The sequence below is a fragment of the Rhinatrema bivittatum genome, chromosome 7 (assembly GCF_901001135.1).
Source record: "Rhinatrema bivittatum chromosome 7, aRhiBiv1.1, whole genome shotgun sequence".
In the NCBI taxonomy this organism is placed as follows: Eukaryota; Metazoa; Chordata; class Amphibia; order Gymnophiona; family Rhinatrematidae; genus Rhinatrema; species Rhinatrema bivittatum.
The window spans coordinates 42,138,402-42,149,304 of record NC_042621.1 but is presented as its reverse complement, the minus strand read 5'-3'; the positions used below and the strand labels follow the sequence as shown (position 1 = coordinate 42,149,304).

Sequence of the window (10,903 nt, the reverse complement as noted above, 5' to 3'; positions counted from 1 at the left end):
CACGACAGCCCTTGCCCTGCCTTCTGTACCTGTCCCAAGAATGCTTGATTGACAGCACTGTCTGATTGCTCCCACTTCTAGAAAGCTTGATTAGTATTGATTTATTGTACATTTTGGTTTTTTCCTTCCGTCCCTTACAGGTTTACTGAGGAGGATTCTTGGGATTTGAATGGCTATGTCTGACTCAGGGACAGCGGCACTAGCACTGAAAATGAACAGTAAAAACTCCAAGCAAACACAACAAATCCAAGCTGGATGGAGCCTCAAATGTGGCTTATTCCTGCCGGATGGGAACCCTTCCACTTGGCTTCCTCTAGCATGATACAAAGCATAACATTTCTTGCCAGGTTTTGCACAAGGAATCAGTACTTTATGGACTTTTCTTGTTATCTTCTTGTTTTATCTGATGATAAAATGTTTGTATTATTCCTTAATTCATACAGGGAGGATAACTTTTAAACAACTGTGGGCGTATATGGCCATGCATAGTTTTACCATAGTGTTTTATAACCTGCGTGTATGATATGTACGCATTTTGTAAAATACGCTTATCACTATCACGCAGCATATATATGCTTATGTTCACATACACGCAATGCATTGAAACCACGTATATCAATGCACGTACTTTTCCATCCTATTTTTTAATATTTGCACAGGAAGCTATGGGGATGGTCATTCAGTCTGGTAAATCAATCTGTTTGAAGATTACCCTCCTCAAAGCTGCTACAAAACACGTGAGGGTCCATTGAAACACAGAAAATGACAACAGATAAAGAGCAACTGGCCCATTCAGTCTGTCCATTCACACCAACTGCTCAGCTCTGCAATCTCTACGTCCCCTCAGAGATCCCCTGTGCTTGCCTCACTATTTCTTAAACTCAGATACTGACCTTCTCTCCACCACCTCCACTGGGAAGCTGTTCCATGCATCCACCACCCTCTCTGTAAAGAAATATTTCCTTAGATTACTTCTGAATCTACCCACATTCACCCTCATTCCAGAGTCTCCTTTCCACTGAAAGAGACCTGCATCCTGTGCATTGATACCTTGCAGGTATTTAATGTCTCTATTATATCTTACTATTACTATTACTCTATTATATCAAGATTACTGACAAATTCCAGGAGGAGGGACCATATATCTCCAATCCTAAAAGATCTCCACTGGTTACCTGTTCACTTTAGAATCCTCTACAAATCTCTTTCCATAATATACAAAACCATCCATCAACACTCCCCACTCGACTTACAGATCCCATTCCAAATTTATAACTCCTCCAGACCAACAAGAGACGCACTCAGAGGATCTCTTCAAGTGCCCCCAGCCAAGACTACCAGACACATTACCTTGAGAGATCGGGCCTTTTCAACAGCTGGCCCCCTTCTGTGGAACTCCATCCCACCGGACCTTAGACAGGAGCCCAGCCTCCCAACCTTCAGGAAGAGACTTAAGACCTGGCTGTTTAAAAAAGCCTTCCCGGACACCGATTAATTCTATTCAACCAGATCTACCACTTCCACATGTAAAAATGTTATTACTAATGTAAATACCTCTATCTAATGTTATCCTCTCCCTTCTCTTCTCTTCTCCCAGTTCTATTACCTTGTTATTTGTAACTGCTTCCTTCCACACTAATAGGTTATTCAACTGTTCTTTGTACACTCCTGTTATATGTAAACCGGCATGATGTGTTTGCAACACGAATGCCGGTATATAAAAATTTTAAATAAATAAATAAATATCTCCCCTATCTTGCCTTTCCTCTAGGGTGTCCACGTTTAGATCTTTAAGTCTATCCCCATATGCTTTAGAACAAAGACCGCTGAACATTTGAGTAGCCCCCCTCTGGACCGACTCCATCCTGTTTATATCCTTTTGAAGTGCACAGAATTGTACAGTGTATAGGTCCCTGTATAGGTCTCACCAGGAATCTATATAGGGGCAATATCACCTCCCTTTTTCTCCTGACCATTCAGCCAAGCATCTTTCTGGATTTTGCCATTGGCTTGTCTATAGGTCTGGCCGCCTTAAGATCATCAGATACCATCTCTTTCAGATCCTGCTCTTCTTTTGTTCACAGAAGTATTTTACTTCCCCTATACTGTACTGCTATCTAGGGTTTTTGCAACTCAAATACATGATTCTGCATTTTTTAGCATTAAACCCTAGCTGCCAGACTCTAGACTAGTCCTCATGCTTCACTAGATTCTTCCTCAGGTTTTCCACAACTTATTTATTTGTATTTATTTATTTGATTTATATTCCGCCTTTCGGGCACATAGAAAGTGCCATGCTGGGTCAGACCAAGGTCCATCAACGCCGGCATTCTGTCTCCGACCATGCCCAGTCCAGGTCCCAAGTACTTGTCAGAGCCCCAAATAGCTGACCTATTTCTGATATCCCATTCCTGGTTTCCTTACCAGAAGGCCTGAACCAAAATTCTGGGGAGGTACAGAGAGAGTAGTCAAGCAGAGGCCTAGGTTTTGCCCCCTTATGTGCGCTCAGAGCCTTCATATTAATAAACCCCTGCCTCCATATTAGAGTGCTGACAGTTATGTTGGATTTTCAGTTAGAACATTTTATTATTTTTTTGGGTTAGGCCTCTGGAGTCTTTCTGCATGAAGACTTGGAGACAGAGAGTGTTAGCCTTGTAATTTTCTCCACGCTTTTGTAACTGTTTTAGTTGCCAGAGGAGGACATTTTTTTTCCTCCCTTTTTTTGCTTCTTGTTGGATTCTTTTTTTTTGTAAAACATTGTCTCTTTTGTGTTACTTTTGTGTTCCCTTTGGCAAGACTGAAGGAGAAGAGGTCAAGGAAGAATGAACTTGCATCAATTTCCAGGGAACAGAAGAATTCAGGGAAGAGTGGTGTGAAAAGGTACCCGACAGATGCCTCAAAGAGGGGAGTAAAGATCAATAAGGATCTTGGAATATGTATGAGAAATGAGACTTTATTGTGATTTCCAGAGGAAAATTGGGGTCAACTTCTTCCTTTCCATTCCCCTGGGAGGATTTGAGGAGTAATTGAGACCAGAGAGACTGGGACAGCAGTTCCTGGGAGAAGAGGGGATTGGGAAAAGTATAAGAACTGAAACTGTTGCTGTTGATATTGCATTGGGATAAATGGGAAGATGGGAGACTGAAGTACAAAGTGGATTTCAAAGTAAGGAGAAGTAAAGAGTCATATCACTAAAGGAATTGACTGAGAACTGCTTTTTGAAGAAAGTAAGGTCACAAATTTAGTGCAACTCAACTTGTGATAATCAATTGAAATGTTTTCATTTTTGAGTTTGTAAAGAAATCATCAATTCACTTTTGCAGCCTATCAGTAAAATGGAGTTGGAACTCACACAGTTTCCAGCCTGGTTATTGCTGCTGCTGCTGCTGCTGCTAAGTGAAGGGCTCATCACTGCTGTTTACAGGGTGTGAAGAAAGACTGGAGTGAGACGAATGTAAAAGAGCCTTGAAGCTGAGCCTCTCCGCACAAGAGATCCTGGCTCTCAGATGGTTTGCTGAGGTAGTAAGAACAGTGTAAACAGAGTCTGAGATGCGAGCTTTTGGGGACAGTATCAGGGTTTTCTTACCCAGGGTCTAGAGAGCAAAGTGGCAGTTTTGAGTTGGGTTTTCAGTGTTCATTTTCTGGAGTTTCCCATTCTAGGCCCCACAGTCAGATTCCTTAGAGGATCAGTACCCAGCTGGTCTGGCAGAGATTGTCTCACTTTTGAGTGAGTTGTTTTTAATTATTTTTGGATTGTGGAGAATCTTTGTGCCTGGCTTCAGGAGGATTGTTCCTTCTTGCTGGAGGAGGACAGCAGTGACTGGCCAGAAGAGAAGTGCTGCTGGTGTCTGAGTAGATGTTTGAGTTTCTGTTTGGGAGGATGTTTGGCTGCCCTTCCTCCCCAGGAGAGGGGATTGTGGATTTTATTGGTTTGCTGCTTGTTGGGGCTTTCAAACCGAGAGATCCATCATCGACAACCCAGAGAAGAGTGGGGAGTGGAAAAGGAGTTCAGTTGGAGGTTCCCATTCGAGTATCTACGCAGGAGCAGAGCGACCTGATGGTGGGGTGGGACTCTGGGAGAGGATCTATGACCTCAGGTATCTTAGGAATGGGACCCCCCCAATAGCCCTGCTGTCTTCCAAACCTTGGGAGCAGAGGTTCTCTTAGTACCATCCACTCAGAGGGGCACTCACCCAAAGAAACAGGAGTGTGACTGGGATAGAGACTGGACATACTGGTGCCAAGTGATATCCATTGACAATTTGTTTTTTGGACTCCCCCACCCACTGAATGTCTAGTGTGGTTATTGATACAGAAACCTTGCAGCAATCCAGAGAGCTAGAGAGTTTCCCCTCCCCTGCTGCAGCCTCAGGCCCTGTGGGACCAGCCTCCCCCCATTCGGACTGAGTGTGAGCCCTGCACGTTTCGGTCTGATCTCTTGAAGAAGCGGCTACATTAAGAATAATAAAATAAATTTGGGGAGCCCAATTTTATAGCATAGCACTTTAGGGCTGAAATCCACATCTGACCCCTTGCACAGGGCAAACGCGTGCACATTTAGGCCTGCATGGGAGCACGTGTAAATCTTCACACGTACATTTAATTTTAGATTAAATTATTTCCCTGCTCTGGCACCTCCCCCGGGAGCACCTCTTTCAAGTACTTGTAAAATTGCTTCTGCACAAACTTTTACATATTCAACCCGGGGGTAATTTTCAAAAGGCCTCCGCATGCGTATAAAACCACGTTTCATGCACACTTTTGAAAATTCAGTCCACAAAGTCCGGACAGTAACCAGGGAAACTCCAGGATTCTGGTGTTGATTCATATTATCCTGCTGTTTCTCCTCTTTTCCCCAGGATGATATGCAGCTTTCCTGCTCATTCTTTTGTGGAAAGCCTTTCATGTTCTGTCTTTTTTGGGTAATGTGCGTCTCTGATATCTTTCTGTAGATTGTCCACTGTACTTTTGTAACCCCCATCCCAGGGTGCTGGCTGCAGGCGATGGGGGCATAAAAGAATTTGTAGTCTCTCTTGGGGGGCGGGGCTGGATCCCTCAGGCGAGTTCACACCAGTCTCTTTCCCCAGGGCTGAGTCCTTTGCTGGGGGTGGTGGGGATGAAAGTCTCTTTCAGAACCCAGAGTGACAAAGATGCTAGGGTGTTCTTTTCCCTGGGTGAGTAAGTGCAACTAAAACATCAGAGGCTTTGGTTTTGTCTCCAAAATGAACATCTTTACTAATGGGGCAATCAGATGGGTAAATGGCACAATGGATACAGTTCCCAGTAGCGCGATGATCTTTTCTTTCTTTTGGTCTCTATCTGTGTGCATGGGTTTCACATATCAGGACATGGGAAACACACGCCCTCCAGGGCTTGGCTAAGTGAGGTCCCCAAGTGGCCAGGATATCCTTTGTTGGGACAGGAAAACCCCTCCTGGTAGAAAATAGTTACACCCTTTGCACAGAGAGTTAAAATTCTCTCTCCCCAGGGGCTGGAGACTGCGGCTGGGTGTCCTCAGAAGGTCTAAAAATGTTCTTAGTCACAGTTCTCCTCTCCAGTGTCCTTCCCTCTCTCTCACAAGTCCCAAGGTGGAAGGGGATCCCCCGTGTTTCTTCTTCCAGGGCAGGAAGAGGGGCAGCAAAACACTTCCTTCCAAATCTTTAACCGAAAGTATTTCCCCAAAAAGTCACCAGAAGGTCTCTGCAGCAGGCCACCACCTCACGGGGGTGTCAGAGGAGCAAGTCTTCCCTGTCCTGAGCCTCCCCCCAGGGAGAGAGTTCCCTGTACCCTAATACCCGGGCAACACCCAGGGGTCTCACAGGCTTTTTACCACAAACCCCCCCCCCCCCCCCCCGAAGGACCGCAAGGCAGCTTCCTCAACCTAGCTCAGGAGCCACAGGCAGGAGCTCCTTGAGTCCAAGCGTAGGCCATAAATCCAACTGAGACTAAACTCCAAACCCCCTGCAGTCTTGAAACCCAGAGCTGCTTCTGTTCCTGCCCCCGTTTTACCAACTCTTTCCATACTGGCTGAAACGAGGCATTACCAGGGTTTAATTGTAATGTGCCCGGGGGGAGCGCATTACATTTTCTATTTTAAGATATTAGTGCCAAGAAGAGGACACTATTGCAATGCAGAAAAGTGGTTTGAATGTGTGACTGTTCCATGCAATTTTTTTAAGACTGCCAGTGTGAGCCAAAGAAGGAAAGAATCTGAATCTGGTGTGAAAGGAAGCACAGGTGTGCCAATCACACGTTTATGAGCCCCAAAATACCAAGTCTCGCTTTAAAAAAAAAAAAAAAAGCAAAATGTATAGAAAGGGCAGCCGTTGCCTCTCCGCATGGGGCCCCATCCCCTCTTCTCACCTAGAAGGGCTCGGATCAGGTGCTCAGAATGCAGGCCGTGCATCTCTCAGCTCGGCTGGGGCTACAAGATTGAATTCAAATAAGCACACGCTGGACAAGCTCTCTCTCTGTCTCTCTCAATCTTTCTCTTTCTTCTGCTTTCCCAGTCATAACCTCCCCTATTTTTCACCCCTTCACGTCCCACCATTTTATATCAGGCATGAAGCTGATGAGAAATCAGGAAATGGAGGCTGCATGTGGACGGAGCGGGCGTGAGTTAGAAATGGAAGGGAAGTGTTGATTATTACTGGCTGGTGGAGATAATACAGTAAGAGAAGCGGCTGCCGTTCAAATGTTTTTTTTATTTTTTTTTGCAGTGAGGAGGGAATGCTTTCAGATGAATTATAGCGCCCCTCGCCCTACCAAACCCATCCCTCGTCAGTTTCCTGAAGGCAATAAAGAAGATTCTGCAAGAGATCAGGACAGCACCAGTAAGAGCCTCACAGCCCTGAAATCCCCCCCTCCTAGAAGGAATGAGAGACAGTGCGGAAGGGAAAAGCAGAGCACCCCCCCTGTCAAAACTCAGGGTCAGCCCTGCCATCACTTGCTTGCGGCCACTCTTTCTAGCACTGCCTGAAAATGTGCTCCCTACTGCAATCTTTGAACAAGAATCATATTTTGAAAACCTGTCAAAGTTTAAAACCCTACATTTTGTAATCGGTCTTTCTTTCAATATTGTCATGCAAGGGAAGTGACAATGCAGGAGGGCACTGGGTACATTCACTTCTTGTTCGATGCCTTCTGAATGACATTTAATTAAATAGATTTCATTTATGCCATTCTTGCTCTTAATCCCTCACTTCAGATTGTCTGAGGTAGGAAAGACTTGTACAGGCTTTAGAGGTGTTTTGTGTGTGTGTGTGTGGGGGGGGGGGGGGGTTCGTTTGTTTTTGTGATTCCGCTGCATGAATCATCTGAAGGGGGTCAGCCAGAGCTGCCCGGAAAAGGTTTGCGAGACTAAGCCTCAGGAAAGATATTTTCCACTGTTATACAATCCTCTTCCTGAACCTCCCGTCTTCTTCCTTCTCGTGCTCCTCTCAGCTGTGAGCTCCAGGGCCTGCCCTGGAAGGCTGCACTTCTGCTGCTGCTCACCTTAGTCCAGGCTCTTATGATTTTATCGACGTCACATTCATTTTGTTATGGGCGTGCACTGCGTCACACTCCTCTGAGGCTCTTGCAGTGCCTCCTTCACCAGTCAATGGGCCATCTGGCAATCTCCCTTTGCCCTCATGCCTGGATGCTTTCTCTTAGCAGGACTTTGTCTGGCTTGTTGGTGGTGCAGAGACCATTCTTGCCATAAAGTTCAAAATGTTTGACTCCCACCTTCTGCAAGGCCAGCTGCACGAAGGCTTTGCGAGGGGTGGGGGAATGAGGGAGAATTGTTATTTTGGGGAATGATCCTCCCTATCTCATATGACCCTCTCCCTTCTTCCCTGCACCATGCACCCTTGAAATCCTCTTTCTTAGTACCCATCTTCTGTACTAAGCTCCACCTCATGCAAACCTTTCTTACCCACTCACCCCGCCTGCAAAATCCTTTCCTCCCCCTCCGTGTGGCCTTCAGGAGTGCAGCAATGCTTCATGCTGAGGGGTGGCTCCAGAGAAGGGGCAGGGGGAGAGGAAGGGATAGCCAGAAAGAGCTTGCCCCCAAGCTGTTCCCCCGTCTAGCTGGACCATTTTTATTTGTTGGAGAGAAAAGCACTAAGTGCTAATCTACCCTGAAATTCACTGTGCCTTCAATGTCCTACTAGCAAAAATTTCTGGAGCCACTGGATGGTGGAGGCACGAGATGTAGTGTGAAGTACTGTTGTCCTCCTGCTGGTCAGGCCCAGGAGGAGGGGGAACAGAATTGCACTATGGGGACTGTGTGAGAGACATAGGGTTAAAGCTGGTAAGAACACATAATTTAACTCTGGAATTCATTGCCAGAGGACATGATGAAAGCTATTAGTGAAGCTGCATTTAAAAAAGGTTTGGACAAGTTCCTGGAGGAAAAGTCCATTAACCATTAGAGATGTGAATCGTGTGATCGATCGTCTTAACGATCGATTTTGGCTGGGGGGGGAGGGAATCGGATCGTCGCGGTTTTGTTTTTTTAAATATCGTGTAAATCGTAAATCGGGGGAGGGCGGGAAAACCGGCACACTAAAACAACCCTAAAACCCACCCCGACCCTTTATTTATCTATATTGTCTTACCAATTTCTCCTGTCGAATTCTCATAGACTTTTCTTGTGGGGAGAAAGAAAGTTAACTCTAATAAATCCCTGTTTGAGAGATGAACAAACCATGAAACATTCAAAAATCCAAAGTCCCACAAAATCACTAAACAAAGTCGCAAACTAAGTCGCGTGCGCCCCTTGGGCGCGCGCGGCTTAGGCGCTGCGCCGGCGGACGCGATGCGCCGCAGAGAGACCTCAAAATAAACCCTCAAAGAAAAACGTCAACACGGGAGGGCGTGGCTACCGATACGCCATCGGGGCTAGGTTCTAGGGATCCTTACCCCCGGGTCGAGAAGCAGTCTTTTTTCACCTCCTTGGTCAAAGTTTAAAGTTCTTTCTCTCAAGTAGTCACGGTAGGAGTCCGGTTTTAAGAATTTCTCACCAGGCTGACGCACATGGGAGGGCGAGGCTTCCGATACACCGTCGGGGCTAGGTTCTAGGGATCTTTACCCCCGGGTCGAGAAGCAGTCTTTTTTCACCTCCTTGGTCAAAGTTTAAAGTTCTTTCTCTCAATGGACTACAGACCAGGGAGGCCAGCATTCAACGCACCCGTGGCCCGAGAGTGGAACATCACACTGGGACCCCCCCCCACTGGACCCCAGGTAATTTAAGACATTTTGGGGGGGGGGTTCGGGAGGGTGGGGGATTTATTTTAAAGGGTCGGGATGGGTTTTAGGGTTGTTTTAGTGTGCCGGTTTTCCTGCCCTCCCCCTTCCCCTCCCCCTTCCCCCGATTTACAATTTTTGACGATAAATCGGGGGAATTCCTATTATATATCGCCTCTAACGATTTTTGATGATTTAAAATATATCGGACGATATTTTAAATCGTCAAAAAACGATTCACATCCCTATTAACCATTATTAAGGTGGAATTGAAGAAATCCACTGCTTATTCTTGGGATAAGCAGCTTGGAATGTATCTACCCCTTGGGATCCTGCCAGGTACTTGTGACCTGGATTGACCACTGTTGGAAACAGGATACTGGGCTTGATGGATCCTTGGTCTAACCCAGTATGATAGTTCTTATGTATTTATATAATATAATCAATCAATAAATAAATGCCATGCTGGGTCAGACCGCAGTCAGTCTGGGTCACAAGTGCCTGGCAGATCCCATAAAGTAGATCTGGAGTGGAAAAGTAGCCTACTAGTTTGGGCAATGGACTACAGACCAGGGAGGCCAGCATTCAAATCCTACTACTGCTGCACCTTGTGACCTTGGGCAAGTCACTTTACCCTCCACTGTCTCCAGTACAAAGATTGTGAGCCCTCTGGGGATGGGGAAATACCTATAGTATTGTGAACCCTCTGCCCGCGGGCCTTCCCTGCGAACAGGCTTCACTCACCTCATGGACGCTGCTACCCGATGCCCCGTCGGGCCTGCCACGTGGTCGGAGCCGTGGACTGTGTTCTTCCTTGTGGCCTGGAGGCCGCCTTGACACGCCCTCTTCTCCGCGGCCGGACCCGCGGTCTCTCAGCATCCTCCCATGTGGCACGGAGCCGCCGCTGACGTCATCTTGCCTTCATGGTGCGAGGGCCGCATCCCTGGGCTCGAGTGATGGCTGGAGCCGCTCCCGGGGCCTCCTGCAGCGGCCGGAGCGGCCGCCATTGTCGGGGCCTGCTCCTCAGGCCCAGCCCTGCGCCTCTCACGCTGCGCTTCGATGCAGGCCGCTGTCCGTAGTCCTGCACAGCTTTCTGCTTGCTTCTTAGGCACCGGCACGTGTCTCTCTGCTGGATTTAAGGGGCCAGTCACAGGAAGTGTGGCTGACCCCACCTATGGACTGATTTCCTGCCTAGCCCTATTTAAGGGCTGTCTTCACAGTACGTCTTTGCCTTGCATCGGAGTGACATCTCTCTGGAGGCTTCTGCCTGCCAGAGCCTTAAGGTCTCCTGTTCTTTGTGGAGCTCCTCGTCTCGTCTCGTTTGCCTTCATACCATGTCTTTATGTCTTGATATCTTGCCTGAGGTCCCTGTCCATGTCCTGATGTTCCATCATGATCTTCCATGTCCTGATGTCCCGTCATGATCTTCCACGTCCTGATGTGCCTGCCTGTCCGGATGTTCTTCCTGCGTCTTCGTCTGATCCTGTAGGGCTGAGGTTCTCGGATGATGTCATGCCCGAGAATGGAATGACCTGCAGGAGGGATTTGTCCCTGTGCTCCTGAGCTTCTGTTCCCGCCAGCCATAGGTGGAGCTTCGGATGACATCGGCTCCGTCATCGGAGTTCCTCCTCGCCTGGATCTTCCCTGTGCTTGTCCCACTCTTCTCGTGGTCCGT

At 47.2% G+C, this 10,903-nt stretch overlaps 1 long non-coding RNA gene across 1 annotated transcript; it reads left to right on the top strand.

The window, feature by feature from the left end:
* Positions 1-2,057: 2,057 nt before the first annotated feature.
* On the top strand, positions 2,058-7,033 carry LOC115096128. Its single transcript, XR_003857983.1, has 3 exons — positions 2,058-2,880; positions 3,324-3,519; positions 6,720-7,033. It is a non-coding gene; the product is annotated as an uncharacterized LOC115096128 (long non-coding RNA).
* Positions 7,034-10,903: the final 3,870 nt, after the last annotated feature.